This window comes from Phragmites australis, chromosome 9 (genome assembly GCF_958298935.1).
Source record: "Phragmites australis chromosome 9, lpPhrAust1.1, whole genome shotgun sequence".
In the NCBI taxonomy this organism is placed as follows: Eukaryota; Viridiplantae; Streptophyta; class Magnoliopsida; order Poales; family Poaceae; genus Phragmites; species Phragmites australis.
The window spans coordinates 28,561,770-28,583,772 of record NC_084929.1 but is presented as its reverse complement, the minus strand read 5'-3'; the positions used below and the strand labels follow the sequence as shown (position 1 = coordinate 28,583,772).

Here is a 22,003-nt window from a genome sequence, read left to right as displayed (position 1 = left end):
CCCTCGACCAGCATAGTCAGGAAGCGATGGCCAAGTGTGAACTTGGTTTTGCGATCGAGCGAGAGAACCTGCAAAGAAATCTTCGAGGTGCTCCAATATTGCCACATGATAAGTCACATGTAGTCTTAGGCTAGTCGAGTAAGATCCGACCAGCTGACTCATGCTTGTTTTGTGACCTGTTTCTTCGACCAGCTTGTCGGGATGAATTGCTCACAGTGCAGAGGAACTTAGGGTAGATGATGAGGGAAAATGACCAGCGACGGGCATATTTCTATGATTGCCTTAGTTGGATGTTCACCCCTTATGATTTGCTACTTTAGTCTATCGGTGTTCAAGTTTGCTCACTCTTGGGGACACTGTTGCCTCCAAAGGCATTACCTTGGGTGCTCCATTTCCAAGCTGTGCATCACCTTCACCTTGGACCGAGACAACGATGGATGGTCGTGTGAGTCTTTCTTCAAAGACTCCGACCGAGATAGGTGCGCGAGAAGAAGCTAGACGAGTTAGCTCATCGATGAGAAAGTTATCCCTACACAGGACATGCTTCACCTTGAAACTGATAAAGTGTTGCTCCAGCATTCTCACTTCAGCGAGGTGTGCCACCATTGTCAGGTCAGATCAATGAAACTCCTTTTGCACTTGGTTTATGACCAATAGCGAGTCCCTTTTCTTTAGCAGGCATTTTATATCAAGTGTGAAGGATGCTCTCATTCCTAACAAGAGGCCCTCGTATTCTGTAACATTGTTAGTGGCATGAAAATATAATTGAACTACGTACCTAAGAGTGTCACTAGTAGGTGAGGTCAAGACCACTCCATCCCCCGCTCCCTTTAGCATAAAGGGACCCATCGAAGTACATGGTCCAGTGCTCTTCCGCCTCTGGATGTTGTTCTTGCTTGGACTCAAAGGACAACCACTCGGCCACAAAGTCGACCAACATCTGGGACTTGATAGCCGTTCAAGGGATGAACTGAATATTGAACTCCCCGAGCTCTACTACCCACTTCGCTGCTCTTCCTGTTGCATCCCTACTGTGGAGGATTTTCGTAATTGGGAGCGGGGGGTTACATTGATCTTGTGGGCCTGGAAGTAGTGCCTGAGATTGCGATAGACCATCAACATGACGTACAATAGCTTCTATGTCTGTGGGTACCGAGCCTTCATGTCGTGTAGGACTTTACTGACGTAGTACACTAGTCATTGAAGACCTTCACGCTCGACGACCAGGACCGCGCTCGTGACTTATGGGGTAGCTGCAACATAGAGCAAGAGCTCCTTGTCTGGTTGAAGAACAATTAGTACATGAGGGGACAAGATGTATCTTTTAAGATCTTGGAAGGCCGCCTCTGCTTCTAGCGTCCACAAGAAGTAATCACATTTCTTCAAGAACTTGAAAAGCGACAACCCCTTATCTCCCATCCTTGAGATGAACTTGCTCAAAGCTGCCACACACCCAGTTAGTTTCTAAACCAACTTTAAATTGGTCGGGGATCCCATCTGGTTAATAGCTCTGACCTTGTTAGGGTTTGCTTCTATTCCCGACTAGACACGAGGAAATCGAGCAACTTCCCTGATGGGACTTCGAACGTGCACTTCTTCGGGTTCAGTTTCATGCGGTACTTTTGAAGGTTCTTGAACATTTAATGGAGGCCCGTGACCAGGTTGTACTTGGTCTTGCTTTTAATGACCACATCGTCAAGATACGCCTCGGCATTTATACTAAGCTGTGGTCGAAGGATGAGCTGAATACATCGCTGGTAAGTGGCACCCACGCTTTTCAAACCAAAATGCATTTTTACATAGAAAAAGACCCCGAAGGGTGTTAAAAAAAGCAGTTTTCTCCTCATCTACCATATTCATGTTAGTCTTATGGTACGCTTGTCACACCCTAATTTTCAGATTTCTCAGATTTCTAAAATATTCCAAGAATAGTTATAGAATAAATACTTAGAATAGGAAAATTCCTATTTTCTAAATGCAAATTCAAATTTGAATTAGGTTATAGTTGGTTGAATGCATTCATGCTGAAATATGCATTTAGGATTTATTTTGGGTTGTTGGTTTTCTCTGGATTTTGTTACAGCTCCTTTGGAATTTATTTGAATTCTTCTAAGTTAAATTTTAATTTCCAAAATCTCAAAATTCTTTCATAAGTCCAAAAAAAAAATTATTAGCTTCTAAAATGTTTTCAAAAGCTTGTTGAAATTTTCTAGAATTTTTAGGCTTCATTTGAAGTTTTATTTGGATTTCATTTGTTATCTTCCTTTTGTGGAAATTCCAAAACAAATAAAAATCCTAAACTAAGCCCTCACCCTGCCCACCCTTCCTCTCTCCCACCCAAGTCCTACATTGGCTAGCCCATTCCCTCTCCCTCTCTTTCCCTTTCAACACCTGGGCGGCTAGCCCGAGCCAGCCCGCTGCTCCTCTCGCCCTCTCCCACTTGGGTTGCATCACTGGGTAGCCCAGCTCACCGCGCGCTCACCCGACCACTCAGTTGCTCCGCAGCACAGCTCACCAGCCCACTCACCGAAGGCGCCTACCGCCGACTCGCCTACAGCTCAGGAACCCCCTCCTGTTCTCATATCATTCCAAATCCACCGTCTCCCGAGCCAAGTCGTCGAGATCTGGAGCTCCACCGCTCCTTTGCCACCGCTTTGGTCAAGCCCGTTGTCGCGCTGTCCTAGTACCATTGAGCTTCACCCGAGCCGCCCATCAGAGCCGCTTGCCTCTGCTGGAGCCTGAGAAGCCATCGTCTTTTCCTTTTGGCCATCAGAGCTGCTTCCAGTTGAGTTCCCGAGCTCCCTCACTGTCTCAATCACCGCTGACCATCCTCCGGTGCTGCGTTGCTCTCGATAAGCCTCAAAACGGATTCGCCATCGCCTTGTCATCAAATTGCGCCGCTCGTCATCGTGCTCTGAGGCTGGCGATGAGGTCAGCGCCCTTCTCCAGCAAGTGCACTAGGGTGATCTCTCTCGGCTTCGCAGTGTTTCTCTCCTCCGGCAGCCCCTCCCTCTATGAGCCATTAGATCCAAGACGCACGGCCCAGATTAGATCATCATTATACCCCTTCGGCCGCCAATCACATACCGCCACATGTCCACTTAACCCAGTCAGCTATACCTTGCCACGTCAGCATATATGTTGATGTGTCATGACTAGTCAGCCTGCCACGTCAGCCATGTCAGCCTAGTCAACAATTCAAGATTTTCTAGTACAAAAATAATTCAGAGAATTCCAGAAAAAAAAACACTTTTGAAGAAAAGCCCCTAGATCTTCAAAGTCTCGTAACTTCTCCATTTTTGCTCCGATTTGAGTGATTCTTGTGCTCAAATTTCCCTAAAAACAAGATCTATCCAACCATGCCAGTTTCAAATAGCCATCCTCTTATCTTTACAGTAGTTTTCCCTCATTAACATCTAGATCCGTACAACATGAGGATATTATTTTGATTAGTTTCTATTTGTGATAGTGGCATATAATTCCTGATCAGCTTTACATGTCATTGCATTACAAATATGAATTGATAATTAAAATAATATATTAATTTCTAGGTCACACATGTTAATGCTTCAACCAATTTGTTCTATCATTTAATGTGAATCCTTTTCTGTCATTCCATGTGAAGCTTTAATTCCAATCGCTTGTTCTTTTCTCATAAGAAGTCCAGTCAATTCTGTTCTCCTTGACCAGTCCATCCAAAGATTCTAGCCCATCATTCTATTCCTTTTATATTTGCAGTTTGGAGTTTATTTAGTGTTTATTTGATGTTGCTTTTGTTTGTCGGTAGAATTCGCGAATTAGTCGATAACACTTCGGATCTGTTCGAGGGAGTTCAAGATCAAGATTTTGACAACACTGACCAGCATTGGGTAAAAGGCAAGTGTCATCTTGAACCTATATTTTTAAATATTTTTTGTTTTATAAAACTGCACGCGATGCCTATCAACTTGATGGGTAGTCATCTATGTTAGGATTTACCTAGTTCTTCCTTTACATTCCTTGAAGCCTAAGTGGTAGTTAATATAGGTCTTGTGGGTAAAATTGCTTAGCCCTGCTGTCGGGATATTGAGAAGTGTCATATAATTGATTAATGGACATATGCAACTATGATGATAAACATGACATAGCAACATGGAACTTAGGACTTGGGCAAAGAGATGGTTTTGTTAATGTTGGTGGACTTGTGAATACGTTCCAAGCATAATGATAGGTTCTAGATGTCTTTTAACATTTGCTATGGTTCTGGATGTACGTTAACATTTGTATAGGTTCTGGATGTCCTTTAACATTTGATGGTTATTACCCGATTGGATAGTCTTTTCCCAAGGGTAAACAAGTGTATATAAGTGAAACATGTGTAACCTGATTAAGGACCGATTCGTGGAGTGACAACCTAAGAAATACCGTTCAAACACGAGGCCAATATGGGCAAGGCTTAGCATATCAGTTAGACACCTGGCTCGCATACTATGGGGTACCAGAACCTAATTGATGGACCATACTTCGTAGTGACCTCTTGGCAGCACACCACTAACGTGTGTTAAGTGTCTTGCAAACACGGCAACATGGATATCACGACTCGTGGCTAAAGGTTGGATAACCTCTACAGAGTGTAAAATTGTTATAACAGCCATGCCCGCGGTTATAGGAGACTTGGATCCTCACATGATTAGATGGTTGTGTTTATGGGATGGTTATGGTGGTAGTACTGGTGGTACTAGGTGGTTTTGGTTTGCAAGATGGTTAACTTAATGGGTGGATTATTGGGTTACCTTCATTTAGTAATTGTTTAATGCTTTTGGGTCCAAATATCTTTTCATTACTCGCATTTATGCAAATATACCATATGTTAGCCTATCTCTTTATAAGGTAGCATATCATTATTTCATGTATACTTGTTGAGCGCGTTATGTTCTCACACTTGCTATTTTTTTCTATGCCATGTGACATATATAGTGCTGCTCAGTGAGTGAAGATGTTGAATATTATCAAGATGAGGTTGCAACATTCTAGGCGTGTGTCTCCCGGTTGGTTGCCTGTGGTGTTGTTGGGCACTAAGGCTTCTATTCCGCTGTGGCTATTTACGTAAAAGACATTTTATGTCAAATGCTGTAAAAGTTTAATGTTTATTCAATAAAAGTATTTCTTTTGTTACTTCATCTATGATTTCCTTATGTGTGCTAAACTTCCTAGGCACGCATAAGCCACACTTGATTTTGTTCGTTAAAACTAGGTGTGACAACGCTAAACGGGCATCTAATAAACTTAGCAGATCACTACTGACAGTCGATTCTACAAGCTAGCCGATCGAGGGTAGAGGGAATAGATCCTTTGGGCAGGCCTTGTTGAGGTCGGTGAAGTTGACGAAGATCATCCACTTACCCTTGGGTTTCTAGACCATGACTGGGTTAGACAGCCACTCTAGGTACTGCACCTCTCGGATGAAACCTATTTCTAGGAGCTTGTCGATCTCCTCACGACATGCTTCTTTTCGGTCAGGTGCGAACCGACACGCCTTTTGCTCTACTGGGCGCACACCAGGTCACACTGAAAACTTGTGCTCAATAACATCCCTAAGGACCTCGGGCATATCAGACGAACTCAAAAAAAGACATACGCGTTTGCTCGAAGAAAAGTGATGAGCACGAGTTCCTATTTGTGGTCTAGATCGATCCCTATCTGGACTGTCCTGGATGGGTCGGCGTCATCTAGACATACTGCCTTGAGCCAATCGTTGGGATTGGCAATGACGTGGACCTTCACAGAGCGACCACTGGGAGTCAGCTCGACCATGTCGACACTCCTCTTGTCGAGTGTAGGGCAGTCTTTGGACTGCCCACAATAGTGATGGCTCCTTTGGGACAAGGGATCTTGATCGCTTGGTATGCATAAAGGGCGATGACCATGTCACACCCTGATTTTCAGATATCGCAAATTTCTAAAATTTTCCAAGATTACATTATAGGTTAATTAATTAGAATAGGAAAAGTCCTATTTTCTAAAACCAAATTCAAATTTGAATAAGGTCATCATTTGGTTGAATGTATTTATGCTAAATAGTAAACAATTTTAATTATTTTGAGTGGAGTACTTGCATGCTTCATAAGAGCGAGTTGTAGATGTGAGCATTTTCCTCCTAGTGATAAACTCATTAGCTGAAGAGGAAGAGAAATGCATACATCTCAATACTCAAGCCACTAATGCTTTATTTAATCCTTTGAGTATAGATGTGGTTGAATCCATCTTGCCGCTTGAAGGCAGTCATCTCATTTGGACTATTCTTAAAGAAAGATATGACAAGTCCAAATATGATGTAGAAGAACTTCTTCCGATGGCATCATTTGAGAAATGCTCTACTTCATCATTACATCATGAAGAGAACCAAATGACTTCCTTCCTTGTCCAAGAGGATGTCACTTTGTTATCTACCTCACCAATTGATAAATCCAAGCAAGGTAATGATATGGTGAGTAAGATTAGTAAGTGTTCAAACCTTCATTTGGACTTTGATAAAACTACTGTTGAAAATTCCATATCCACTAGTGTTATTGACCCTTGCACATTATCTAGTGCAAAAATGCCTATTTATCATGATAATATGATCAATTGTCATCATTGTAATGTATCTATTTCTATTAGTATTTATGAGACTAATATTTTGAATGAAATAGAAGTTTACTTGAGACGAAGTTTAGGTGGAAAGACCTTAAGAAAAATCAAGAGGAAAGATCCATCTAAAAGAAGATCAAGGAGTATGTGCTATACATGTCATCAATATGGACATTAGAGCATGGATTGTCCTCAATTTGAAAGTGAAGCTTCCACTTCTCTAAGGTGTTCATCCCCTCACACCGATTCTCTATTGTGCCTTATGGCAACAGGTAAAAAGAAAGCGTTAAGAGAGGATAATCATGTCAATGTTAGTTTTAGTGCTAATGATAGTGATGAGCTCGAGTTTTATCTTTTGGAAAAAAAAAAGGATATGGCTAAAATGATCAAACTTATGCACATAATAGAAGGTCATGAGGAAAGCCTCAAGAAGCCAGAGGAATTCCTCCTTAGGAAAATAGAAGAACTTAAGGCTTTAAATGAGAAATATGAAAAACTTCAAGAATCCCATAGTTCGTTATCTAATCTTTATGGGGATCTTAAGGTTAAGCATATTTCTTTGATTGATAAATTAGATGCTATGCCTCTAGTGGATTTAGAAAAATCATATGCTAATTGCAATATTTTATCTAAGGACAAAATCACTATTTCTCTTATTGATGATATTTGTGCTACTAACTTTATCTCTCATGTAGCATCTTTGGAGAAGGAAAATGTTGAGCTAAGGGTTCAAATTGAAAAGCTAAGTAGTAAGTATGTGGAACTATAAGAAAATCATGATGAGCTTTTGTGCACTCATGAAAATATTATAGCTTCTCATACCATACTAGAAATAGTTCATGAGATGATCACAACGGTAAAATCCTATAAACCTCATGTGGATAATAGCACACATTATTTGCATAATGTAGATTCAACATGTGCTAGTCCTAGCAATCCATTTAATATCAATTAAATATCCAATTATGAATTGTCTATTACTCCTTGTTGCTCTAACATTAATGTATCATCTAGTTCCACTTATGAGTTTAATCTTGTAGAGGAAATAAAGAAGCTCAAGGATCAAGTTCATTCTTTGAAGAAAGAATTAACTTGGTGCTTCAAAGGGAAGACTACTCTAGATGAGATGCTTAAAGACCGAAGACATTTAAAAGACAAAAGTGGACTTGGATTAAATTCCAACAAGAACAAGTCTAACAATGCCAAAAAGAAGGGTCAAGGTCAAAAGAAGACCACCGCACTCATGACTTACTTCAAGTGCAAGAAAGTGGATCATCATATTCGGAATTACCCCTTGAATAAGAAGAAAAGATCCTTGATCAAGGAACGAATGAAGAAGCTCCATCATCAAGAGATCAAAGAACTTCTCATCATGATGATCAACATCAAAAGAAGAGGCCTCAAGCCATTTCATGATCATACAAGCGAAGGGGTCAAACAAATGGTCATCAAGGTGAGAAGCCTCAAATGAAGAGGATTGATGGCAAAATTTGCTACACATGCCACGAAAAGGGATATATTGATAAAAATTATCCCAATGGTAACATTTCTAAACCTAACTCTTTCAATAATGGTCAATATTTGCTTAGAAAGGTTAAGAGTGATACTTGTGTTGCTACGGTGATTAGTTCATCTCATGCTAATGCAAGGGCCATTTGGGTGACTAAGTTTCTCGTGACTAACTTTAAAGGACCCAACATGGCTTGGGTACCACAAAGTTCTTAATTTGCTAAATAGGTAGTTAGAGATGTATTGAAGACTTGGCTCAATTGAGAAGAATTATATTGCACATATCTTGTCAAGTTTCCTTTCAAGTGGTATTTCTCATCATTTGTGGAAAGGGTGTCAAGTATAAAGATTATTGTTCTAATATCAAGAACCAATGATATCTAGTTGGCTAGGCAATGAATGCTTGGTGGGAGTCATCAAGAAAAATATCAAGAGAGATCAAGAGCTCATCAAGTGTCCAAGAGACCATTTCATCAATGATGTTTAAAGAGACATTTCAAAAAGGGATAGTAATTGTTAAAAACACTAGTTACAATTTCTGGTGAATTTTACCTTTTGTGTCCTTTGAGCTATATTAGGTAAAATAAATATAAGAGGATTTGGACTTGGTGATGGCTTTGGAAGACGAACTTAATCTATATGATCTTATGGTTGTAAATTCATTCTTAGCATAAGTATTTCCTTTGTAAATTCATTTTGTGCCTTAACTCAAAATATAGAGTAAACTCCTCTAATTTCTTAAATGAACTATATGTGTGTTACAAGTAATTCAATTACTTGGATGCACATATTTTGTGTGGGGAGGGGGGGGGGAGGGGCTCATCCTATATTTTGTGCTTTGAGACTAGTATTTGTTCAAGTAAAATTTGTGTTTAGTCTCTTTCTGAAATGAATGTCCTCAAGGATGTCAATGAGAATTGGCATTGGAGACTTAGCTATTTATTTGAAGAGCAATCTAATTGTTTAAAGAGTCGAGTTATATGGAAATATATTTACTATCTATCCAATTTTATTCTATAAAGGTAACATTCTATCACAATACCTTAAATTTATATTTTTGTTCATTGTGTTAGATTTTTTTCTACACAATTTCTGAAAAGTTCCAGAACTTGGAAGTTCCAGGTCAAGACGGAGTATCCGAGTGCTCCGGAACTCGGAGGTTCTGGGTCAAGTAGAATATCAGAGTGCTCCAAAACTCGGAGGTTCCAAGTTGTATCCGGAAACTCTGAATTCTAGAAGTTTATAGCTCTTTACATGTGTAGGTTGTGTATCTATACTTGTTTAGAGCTTGTTCCTATCCTAGCATGTGTAGATTTTTTTGCAATCTTGTCATGTTTATCTTTCATATCCATACGTGTTTTGGTTGCTTGTTGAGTGTGATATGAATTTGTTTCTAGTGCATCTAGCTTTCCTTACTAACTAGTATGTGTAAGTCATATAACTAGTATGTGTAGGATGCATTGCACATTCATATATTGATTATGGTTTTTTAAGCCTTATTTGATCTTATCCATCTTATTGAATTTTATTTTAGCTCTTTTGGAGAAATTAATGGATTATCACATTATGGGGGTATTATGCTTTGCGCATCTTAAAATCCATAAGGTGTGAACATTTGAACAATATCATTTGGACTTGATATAATTGTTTATCGAGCATCTATATGGTATGTCAAGCTCATATAAATCTTATCTTTGCAAGAATCAATTAATTGATCCATTTTTTGTTTAAATTAAAACTTGAGATTTATGGTACTTATCTAGTGATCTATTTAATCTCAAGATTTTTAATTTGAATCATTTCTCATTCGAATCAAGTCAACTATGGTTTTTATGTGTTTACTTGTAATAGTTGATTTTGTGAAGAATACTTTGAAGCATGATGTTTAATTTCTAAAATCTTTCTTCGCATGCTTTTTGAAAGAAAGTTGATATATGTCTTGTTGCAATTACCAACTTATGAAATCTCCATATACCATTGTTTTCTTACAATTAGTAGTAATACAAGTGATAATCCTTATTGATCATCTTTGTTTCAAAATTTTCTTCTAAGTGATTTCTCTTTTTGTGAAAGATTTCATTTACCTTCTATAATAGGAATATTGCTTTCTTCAAATAAACTTTTCTCTTAGAGTTCATAGAAGCTTTTTATTTCAATGCTTGTATCATATTCAATATACTCGTTTGAGATAAGTTTTTGAGCATGTTTGTAACTTATTCATTTTTCTATATGCTTGGTCCATTCACTTAGTTCTTTAGTTGAACTTTTTGAGTGATCATTTTTTATCTTTTGGTCTTAGATGTAATTTAGACATCATTATTGGTATTTTATCTTTCATTTGGTATCTTCATGCCTTATATGCTATTTTTTTCCAAATTATATCTTTATCGGATCTTGAAAGTGACGAGCATGCTTGTTTGATATCAATGTTAATATCTATAGCATATTTGCATTCTGTGATCTAACATATAGAGTAAGTCTCCTTCAAATGTTTTTAATGGCTAAAAGTTGTATAGTATTTTCATTTATTTTCAATTGGTATATATTTTCTAATTGTTATCTATTTCATATGCACCATCCTTTGAAAAGTTTACTCTGTATGATGATGTCGGTGTTATGGGAACCGGGGGTTCCCGAGTCCCGAGGCCAGGACAGCATAGTACCACGTGGCACCATCCCTCGGAGACCATCTCCCCGAGGGCCCGAGAAAAGACAGTTCCGGGAAGAGGTGCTCGGGGCCAAGAACAGTTGGTCCCCGAGTACCCAGAGTTCCCCGAGGACCCGAGAAGAGCCAACTCGGGAGGGGGTGCTCGGGGCCATGAACAGTTGGTCCCCGAGTACCCAGAGTTTCCCGAGGACCCGAGAAGAGCCAACCCGGGAAGGGGTGCTCGAGGCCAAGAACAGTTGGTCCCCGAGTACCCAGAGTTCCCCGAGGACCTGAGAAGCCCCTTACCGGTGGACCATGAAAGGGCTCCATAGTGAGGTGTCAATCGGTGGGAAGCCTGATGCTGCATTTAAAGAGGAGTGTGGCCGGTCACATCCAACCACTCCCCCCGCGTCTGTCATACTGAGTACGTCAGTCCCTACCACCACCTGGCAGGAAGGCATGGGGGCAATTAATGCGACGAGTCCCATCGCACGTCACCCTGCGGGGCCCATAAAAGAAGACGGCTTGAGGATATCGTTGATGGGCTCGAGGCGTATCACCTGTCGCCCTACCGCGTCAGATCGTGTCAGACCCACTCTAACTGAACGGGCATGCGGGGATATTCAGCGGCTGGCCGGTGGGCCCTCCCTGCACCTGCTAAAGTTGGGGCGTAATGACCGACTGGATCGACCGAATGGCGTATTTTCAACCCCTGTAACATCAAACTGTAGACCTATAATGGTTGCTTTCCATTTATAGCTTACAGAAACTTGTGCCCCCGGTCTGGGCACGCCAAGCCTCCCCCCAATAGGATAAAAAGGGGGAGCACTTCGTAGAAAGACAACTGGAGGCTAAATAGAAGCTAGATGTTGAGGTTCAGCAGAGGTTGAACAAGTTAGAAGTTCAGCAAGTTCAAAGAGATCGGCACTTGAAGACCGAAGCTTAAGACTTGATAGATAGACCAAAAAATCTTGTAACACAGAGATCCAGAGAAAGGCATTCCAAGAGCATTAATAGCACATCAGACACACAGGAGTAGGGTATTACGCTCTGTGCGGCCCGAACCTGTCTAAATCCCTTACGCATTTACTCCTACTAGCCGACGATCATCCGTCCCGCCTAGATCTCATACATTCGCATTAACCCCACGTACGAGGTAGATCCAGAATCAGCCCCCCCCCCCCCCCCCGTCGAATCTCAAAGGGGGTCCCTCAAGATCCCCGCTTGCGGTGTTCATCCACCGACAGATGAGGTTTCACTAACCTTTTTAAACCTAATGAGTTTAGGGACCAAATTGTACTTAAATGAGTTTTATATGCAATAGAGATGCATTTGAAGATTGGGTTAATCATAATGAAGGCTCTTCCAAATAGAATATCATTTCAATTAGATTTTCATGAAGAAGCTCACTATTTCAATTGGTATTTATGAAGAAGATTATTTCCTTCAATTTTAATTGGAATTATAAACAAGGACCATATCAAAGTAAAGCTAAACAAGGGTGAACAATGATCTACTATATTAATCCAATGCCTTTTCATTGGTAACTTGTTCTTAATTCATGCATTCAACATCATAGCATGAAAACGACTTGCGAAAATGTGTTTTTATTGCAAGTAATTAAAAACCTCTTTATTGCAAATATGAGCAATTTGAAGTAGCATATTTTTGTGAGAACTTTATAATCATGCTTATAATTCGTTCAATCCCAAATATGCAAAAGAATTCATATCAAATGCTTGCTCCTATATGCAATATTGGTGAAAATCACAAAATCTTTTGCTTAAAGTTTTTAGTCCGGTGTAGGGATCGGTGACATCCTAAGAGGGGGTGAATTATGACACTTGGAACTATTTTGGCTCCAAAAACAACAAAAGATAAACCTATATCAATTTCTATCTAAATATGCTCTAGGTTTTTCTAGTGTGTCTACTCTACCGATCAAAACGCTTGCAACCTATCTAAGAAAGTAAATTGCAAGTAAGTAAATGCGGAAACATAAATAAGGTAGAGAGTACAAACTCGGCACAAGAATTTTTTTTCCTATTATATGATGGCATGAATGTCACCCCTAGTCTACGTTGGAGCTCCACAAAAAATATGTTCCCGGTCGGCACCCAGTCATGGCTCTTGAACCACTAAGTCACAAAGACAAGATATCCACCCGGATGAGCCACCAAGGCAAGGTCTCACCACTAGCCTATCTTCCGGTTCCTCACCGTCGTCATCACTTCGGAGCTTGAGCCACCAAGGCAATGGTCTCCGCGTCCCCGTACACACTTCTCGTCACCGCTCCACATCAAGTTGGAGGGTCAATAAGCTTGAGCAACTCTGGCTCAAATTGTCAGCGAGTCACCAAGACTCCAAGGCGCCGACATACCAAGAACTACAATCTTGGATCATTCTTTGATCCACTCTCTAGGCAGCAATCACCTAACAACACACCCTTTAAGCCAATAAGCACTAATCACTCTCTAATTTTATGCCTAATTGCCTTGTATAATCACTTTAAGCACCTTGGTGGCTTGGATGTCTTCTCAGGTGTATAAAGACTTCTCTGAACTCCAGCTGCGTGCCACACCATCAAATAACTGAGTGAAGGGGTATTTATAGCCTCAAACCCGCGCACTAACCATTAACCCATCAGTTCTGAAAGCTGTTAACACCGGTTGATCCGATGAGAACAGTAGTACTAACATTGGATCATCCAGTGAGTACACTCTCACAAACTAGCCGTTAGAACCTCACTCAAGCTACTATGAACACCAAACACTCCGGTGTATACTGCAACATCATCACCAGACATTCTGGTGAGTATATTTTAGCCATTCGAGCCAACATCTTCTCTGTGTAAATTACTCCGGTACTTATCAATCTATCACCGGACTATTCGGTGAGCAATCCTCAGCCATCCAAGCTAAATACAACTCTCTCTGGAATTGAAAAAATTGCCTCTAGTTTCTAAAAAAATTGCTTCTAGTTTCTTATAGATTTTTTTTCTTAATGCAAACGTTATTTTTTTTTAAAAAAAATACATTCTTTTATTTTAGATAGAAGAAATTTCACAGATAGTCTTAGAATTGTCTCTAGTTTTTTATGGATTTTTTGGATTTTTTTATTTTTCCAAGATTTGAATTTTTTCAATTCAAACTAGATAACTGTTTGTATTTCAAAATCGGTTCGAAGTGATAAGGTCCGTTACCGCTCGGTAACTGTCGAATTTTGAACCTTAGTCGCTGGAGATGCTTAAGAACCCAAGTTAGGATGAGTGACTACGCCCTCTTCAAAACTTTTTCTGAGTTAGGCAAGAGGAATTGGCGTGTGGGCTGAGGTGTGTCGAGTAGGTCGTCTTTTGCGAGATTTTCATTTCCATGCAGGCGATTTCTCATAAATGTGCTTAAATGAGATTAAGGGGATCTCCGCTCATGAAAAGACGAGAGCCACTAGATCAGGATCCGGTAGCTGGCGTTCATTGTGCGCACTGTTGCAACAAAGGGACCATTTGTATCAAATATTTTGCCTTACGATTATGGTCAAAATTCAGGCATGGTTTTTGATAAATTCAGGTATATATGCCCTCACCAACGATCTCAGCTGGGGCTATTTATTCGGTTAATTCGGCTAATTCAGGTCGATGTATACGGTAGTTCTATATAATATAGTTTTGTTGCTTCGGTTAATATAGTGTTTTTCTAGAACACGGTTTAAGATCGGTAAATATCAAATTATTTTAATTTAGTATCAATTAATACTATTTCTACCAAAATTAATATGAATTGGAAAACATAAATTCTAGACTAACTAAACACAGTCACAAAATGTTAGTATAAATCTTGAACATTGCATGCATGAATTCTTATGTTTAGTACATAAATTTTCCTAGCACTATATGTATGTTGTGCATGCATATATACAGACATTGATCAATGATCAGTATGGCATATTACCTTATCAGCAAATATGCATATATGTATATACAAATATGTCATATCACATGTTTATGCATGCATATATGTATATAAAAAATATTTGTCAGCAAACAAGACACAATAGTCAACCACCAGCACGCTGCACGCTCGCGCCTAGCACTCCAGCAGGTAGCAGTAGCACTGCAGCAGCCCAGCACGGCAGCAGTGCGCTCCAACAGGCAACTCGGGTTTTCTGGTTTTCAGCTGATTAGTACCCAAAAAACCGAAGGTTTTGAAACCAATGTTCCTGTAAACCAAACCGAAAACCGTAAAAACCGAGTTAGAAGGTTCGGTTCGGTGGGAGTTTCACAGCCCTAATCACAGCCATGGACACCGTCTCAAGCTCCTCACTACGGCCAAGGAAACCGTATTAACCCAAGGAAACCGCTACGTAGCCTTCTTTGCCGACCTACAAACCCAACAAACTGAACAATTACTTTTCTTTAGAAAAAGGCTATGAGTACCGTGAGTCCGTGACTTATTTATCTATCCATGCAGGCTGAGGCTAGCGGTACTGCAGACAGAACTGTAGGTCAGAGCAAGAGGTGAGGTGAGGTGAGGTGAGGTGAGGGGATGCATGATGCAAAAGCCCATCCAATCCACTTCAACGCTTCCTTGCACTCCAGTTCGGTTCATTGCGTGCCTGCCTGCCTGCCTGCTGCCACTCGCATCGCATTTCCCAAGAAAAGCAATTATTCTATGCGGGAACAGTAGAACATGTCATTTCCAAGGCGAAAGCACGAGAGGTGGTGGTGACAGCCGCGGCAGCAGGAGGAGGAGAGGAGATGGCCACTCGGATTAGACAAACAAAAGCCGAGAGCCACGAGCATCGATCTCGTTAAAAGTGGCGAAGGCAAATCCAGAGCCGGTTCGTCAGATCGGCTCAGCCATATCTTAAGAGTGGAAAGAACATATGCTTAACGAGAACCCACTACGTGCCGCAGCGCAGATTAGGTTAAGAATAGACCATTGGCCTTTAGCTTTAGGCACTTTGCCACTTCTATGCTTCTGTGACCCATGCACCTCCGATCCTTCCATGGTTAATAAATAAAATGGAGAAGAAATAAGGAAAGGTCTTGCGTTAAAAGAAGAAGAAGCTGGCACTGCTGATCAGAGAAGGAAGCACGCAAAGGTTTACCAGTATTCTTCAATTGTTCGCTGCCAGAGTGTAAAAGATGCCGTCTAGGTACTGTGCGGTGCTAGTAGTATGTACACTGCCAAAAGATAATATCTCTCTAGTCTCCACACTTGCACAACAATTGAAGAGATTTATGAAATGTTAATGTAAGCTATCGATTCTGGACCGAAGAAAATTCGACGACAAATGGAACAAAGCACCTGAACTGGCCCTCTTCGTTCCATCATAAGGTATAGACTACCTTTTCTCCTCTCCAAAATACTACTACTGCAGCTCCATTGCACCGTACTCAGATACCCAACGCGTCTCTGCTGAAAGATGCTTACAGCTCGCGCAGTACTGATATGAGTTAACGTGATTCCGATTTGACAAGAGAGTGAGTGTTCTCGTCTTCAAGTCAAAAACTCCAGGTCTACAACTGCAAGAACTGGAATGTCTTGGCAGCCTTTCCTCTCCATGTACACACACAGAGATGCGTGAAGCTCTATGCTTATTACAAACTCCAGCTCCCCTTCCCTTCCATGAGTGGCAATGATAACCCTCCTCATACTCCCTGCTTTATCCATGAAGGAGAAAGGCAGCGCATCATACTCATTCAGTAGGCATGCACAATCAGAGAGCAATTATCTGCCCATGCATGCACCACTACACTAGAGCCTGGAAAAAAAAGAAAGTTTTCAACAGCGCCCTTTTTAAACAAGAGCACTGGTTTACTTTTCGGAGAAGCAGCAGCAGCAGTAGTCAGTGACGTGCATGGATTCCCTCCACGCAAAAAGAGTGTGCATGGAGCCCCCGGCTGTTATTCTACTCGCCAAAGCGTACGTCAAATCAGCAGCTGCAAGACCAAGGGCCATGGATAACTGATCCCAGGTAACATGGGCTTTTTTACCCTGGGGAAAGGTGAAAAAAAAATGACATCCCAGGACAGGTTGATCATGACATTGCCCATGTCCACTGCTAGCTAATTGGCCAGTTGTTTAGTGCACTGATCAAGGCAAAAGCTAGCCTACAAAAGGCACAGCTGAGCCTTAACGGGTGGTGTTAGAGTGATGACAAGTTCAGCACTGGAAGGTTAGCTGATGGTCAAATCATGGCCTGTCCAAGCTTTAGGAGGCTACTCCATCTAAGGATGCAAGATCTGGCACAAATTAATACTGCCACTGCTTTCTTAGTTTAATGGAGTTCACGGAAAGGCTAACTATGCAGCATGAAGATAAGGCTACCCAGTCATATTAAGTTCACGGAAAGGCTAACTGTGTAGCATGAAGATAAGGCTACCCAGTCATATTGAGGGCTACACAATGAAGGCTACCCAGTCATATTGAGGGCTAACTATGCTGTAAATTATTGTGACAACCATTTCAGCCTGATGGAGAATTCAAGAACCCTTTATTTGCCACTAGGAATCAGGGATCGCTCCAATTGCATGTCAAAGGAATAGTACATGTTAACAAGGCTTAATCATCTGAGATTAGAACAAACAGGGTACAACACTACAACAAGTCTTCAATCAAAGGTATGGTCATGCCCTCCCATCTATTAACCCCCACATTGTCAAATATTGACACCATTCCTGGATCCTAATTCTAGTACAATACATGTGAATTTCACCTCCGCATGGAGATCCTCCTACCAGCCTTGATCAACCAACGAAATCATGGACCAAATGGCCACCAATCTCCTTGGTGAAATGCCGATCCTGGCCTCCGAATGATCCCATCACATAGGCGTCGCTCACATCCTCCAGCCCGAAACGGTGCGCGAGGTTAAGCGGGAGAGCAGCTGGAAGGGGCTCGGCGATGTAGGTCCGGTTGTTCTGGTGAAGGCCGAGGGTGAGCGACACACCACCGCCAATGGCGCCACCGACGGCAGCGCCGACTCCTTCAGCTTGCTGGGGATGTGACAGTGCAAGGCTGTTGTGCGTGGCCAGCCCGTTGTATGCAAAGCTCACCTGTTCTGACATGTCATGGGGCATATGGGATAGCTCGCCTTGGATGTGCCGGGAGGCCGGGGAACTGAGGTTCCTTGTCATGCCGCTGCTTTGCCCCCGTTGAGAGCTTGAAGGATCAGAAGGCTTCCCACTGCTGTCCGAAGAATGTTGTGTTTGCTGCATTCCGAGCTGATTCTTTTCGAGAGATGAGTTCTTTTGCAACTGCCGCATCTCCAGGTTGTGAATTTCTTCCACCATTGGCTTCCAGAGCCTCACCCTTGCATTGATAAACCAGTTTGACACCTGCTCAATGAAATTTCAAGCTTATCAGGGACATAATTATGTTTCAAAAGTTAGACAGTATTTTTATTTATTTTACAGATGGAGCATTTGACAATGCAATATTTTGTTGACTATTGACAAGGTTGAAAATGAGCAGCAATATAATTGGTTTCTTAACGCAAAAAAATTGGAAACAAGGTTAATTACTTACCTGGTTCCTTGTTAAGCCTGTCTGTTTAGCCAGCATCTGCTTGTCACTATCTGTCGGGTACCTGGAAAGTAAATGCCAAACATGAGATTGAGAATGGTGTAGCAAAACTGAACTCCAATTCTGATACAAAGCTTTAGTCCACTAACAAAACAAAAGAACATCACATTGGCAATCTCTTAAGCAAAACGACTTTCTATTGCGATATATTCGTAAATATAGTAAAACAAAAATATTAAAAAAGACCTTTTAAAAGCAAATATACTCATCATTCTCATATGCATGATCTAATTGATCGTCGTGATTTTGATTGGTCAAATTTAAATTAGTTTGCTTGCATCCACTCCAGAAGGACATTAACATAAGAGGGACCGTGTAACAAACAAGGTGATTAGTACCCTGGCAGTTTAATTCCATCCGATATTACTATCAACCAATACCACCAAACATAAAAGGCACCTATATAATGACAGCAGTACATTAGAATTTGATAGGTGCATGAATTTCATTTTTTCCCCTTTCATTTCTTCAAGTTGGTAGGCGTTAAGTGCTGGTCGCAAATAAAGCAGTTTCCATGTTGTACAACAAGATGAGTTAGATGACGATGAATTAATAACAAGTTGGCCCCATGTGGAAATCCAAAACAAAAGGCATCTAATGATAGTTCAAAGTCATTCATAACTGACAGAAATGAATAAGCAATCAGACAGTAATGAATCAGCAACAACGTTTGTGGTGGAATAAAAATTATTCACGGTTGATAACTCCCTTAGATGAAATTTTACAGCACACTTTTATCTGCTAAACATATGCAGGGAAAGTAGTGGCTATTGTGCACTTATCACAAGCAAAATCTCAATTCTAGTCCATGCACATGAAAATAATACAGTAGAAGCTTTCGATAAAGCAAATAAATTTTAGCTGTTGCTTTGGTTGGAACTATCTAGGCATTTATCCTATATCTCGGATCTATATATGCATGATTCTCTCACTAACAGGAATCGTGATCATGTTGGGCAAGCAGCATATCATCATGACATGTCATGTCAGTGCTACCCAATAGATAAACACTTGTCCAATGCACCTATGCACCATAACATAGTAATTTCGAAATTGCATAACCTTAATAATTGTGCTCCGCGCCTGAACTCCGAATTACTTCAGACACAACAAGATCAGAAGATATATATACACACACACACACACACATACTTACGGATGTAAGAAGTGTTCGAACAGCCATGAGCGAAGAACGGACACTGCGCGCTCAGGAAGCCCCCTTTGCGGCCTCCATATGTTGTGAGGCTGGTTGAACGCATTCGTGCTGTTTCCCCTAAGGAGGCCTGCGCCACCTCCCATGAGCACAAAGTTTGCTATATCCTCCTTGTCTATACCATCATTGGTGGCAACCTTACTCGTGTTACGCAGTTGGCTTAGAATCATGCCCTTCAGAAACTTGAAATGCTTTGCCATTGTCTGAAGAGCCATGGAAGCAAAGGGGGCCGCATTGCTCAGCCCCGCAACGGTCTCAAACGAGGAGATCACAGCTTGTAGCTGCTGATAGTACTGTTTGTATCGCTTGCAAACCTGCAAGGTTGTATGTAGTTGTGTTAGAAGTTGGGACACCCAAAATTTGGCCTTAACAAGTGAGTGCAGCCAATAACTCAAGGAAATTCAGGATGGGACATGTAGTAATATTGTGTCCCCCACTAGGAAAGACTTCACCAAAGCATGTCTATCCTAATCAAGCAATTAGGATGCTATTCAATACTTCGCATGGGCTAAATTAACACCGTGGGCAAAAGATTTTTTTTTTAACAAAAAATGGTGACCAGATAAACAGAATGTTTCTGCAGCTTACACTGCTGCATATAGAAGACAAGAACTCTAGGAATCTCATCAAGCAGTAACATTGAAAAGCTACTAATTTCAATGGAATAAACCTAGATAATCCTGCGGAATTTAGCTGTTCCAATTTCATGTTCACGAATTGCTGTCCTATTTTTTTAGGGTTAATTAGATTCATGCCATTATAAATATCACAGTTTTGAAATATGCCATTACAAATCCAGTATTTGGAAACATGTCATTACAAATCTCTTAAAATTATATCCAGGTCATTACCGTTATAAATCAGTCACATCTCGTAATGGCATAATCCAGTTTCAGGAGATTTGTAATGGCATGAATTCAATTTTCAGGAGATTTGTAATAGCATGGATCCAATTTTCAGAAGATTTGTAATGGCATGGACCCAATTTATAATGGCATGAATCTAATTAACCCTTTTTTTTTATCATGAACTTCGCAAGAAGTTCCTAGTCTTTTGAATTGAAACAAGTTGGGAAAAATAAAGAGGAATAGAAACTGCTCAACATCAACAGTGCAAAACAATGATTTGAAACATATAGTGACCAAAGAAACATATCCAAAAGAACTCAAATCGCAATCCATATATACTATCATCAAATCATAAGCACAAGAAATTAGCTGTGCCAGGCTGCCAGCACAGTAAATAAAGATTCATACAGGCTGTAGCATCAATGATGTGACCATGAGGTGTTTGTTAGATTCTTCTCCACGAAGAAGAAATAATTACCACACAGAAGCAAAAAAAAAGACAAGTTTTTCTTCGAAAGATCAAGAAACGAAGAGCCAAATACAGATCATAGTGATTAACTCACGTCTTCCATGAGGGAGATGAGCCTGGTCTTCCTCCACTGCTGCTCGGCGCCGGAGACAGTGACTGCCTCAGCGGCGGCGCGGTCACCGCCGTCCATGTCATGGTCCACGTCCCCCGCCGCATCCATGTCGTCCATGTCGAGCAAACCCTCGTCAGGGCGCCGGCCCACCTGCGCGGGCCGTCCGCCCACGTCGCAGATCTCCTCGAGCAGCTTCTGCGCGGGCCCCAGGAACCTGGATCGGCCGAGCACTGCCGCGTACCCCGTGAAGGGCCCGTACGGCCCCGTGACGGCCCCGGCGCCGAGCTGCCTTTGCGGAGCAGACGGAGGGTTCGAGGACGCCGAGGACAGCGAGAGCGCGAAGTTCTGGCTCGGGATCTGGGGCCCCGCCGATCGGCAGCGCGTGTGCGACGAACTGCGCGTGAGGGTGCGCCAGCGTCGGGCTGTGCGGCGAGTAGGACGACGTCGACGAGGACGCGTAGGAGTAGAACGGCGCCGGCGCCGGCCACGCGCCAAGCGGGGGTGACGAGTCGGCCGGGTCGGGCGGGAACCGCAGCTTCTCGCGCCGGCTGTGCTGCGGCACGTGGTAGAGCTGCCCCGTGGCCTGCCCGAGCAGCAGGTGCTGGTGCTGGTGCTGGTGCTGGTGCTGGTGCTCGCCGCCGCCCCCGTATCCGCCGCCCGCCGTTGAGGACATGTCGTCCGCGCACGAGCGTCGGGCCGTACGTACCTAGCGCCCGCCTCGGACAGGCGCGACGTACACGCCCTGGAGGGAGTGAGCTCAGAGAGAGAGAGAGAGAGAGAGAGAGCGCACGAGCGAAGGGCGGCTCCGCACTTTGCGAGCGCTCGGCCGGGGGCTGGAAGGGGAGCTGCAGTCGGCAGTACAAGCTGCCGCGTTGCTTTGTCCCGCCTCCCGGCCGCGCGCTTTTGTGCGGCTCGTGTGGTGGTGGAAGCGGTTCGTCTTTGGTTGTGCCTTTCTTTCTGCAAAGGTCCGTGGCAGAGGGTGGCAAGGACGGGAAATGGTGAGCAGTGAA

The 22,003-nt window shown here is 42.1% G+C and overlaps 1 pseudogene; it reads right to left on the bottom strand.

Annotated features, from left to right (window-relative positions):
- Positions 1-17,293: 17,293 nt before the first annotated feature.
- Positions 17,294-21,802, bottom strand: LOC133928999 (BEL1-like homeodomain protein 9; annotated as a pseudogene).
- Positions 21,803-22,003: the final 201 nt, after the last annotated feature.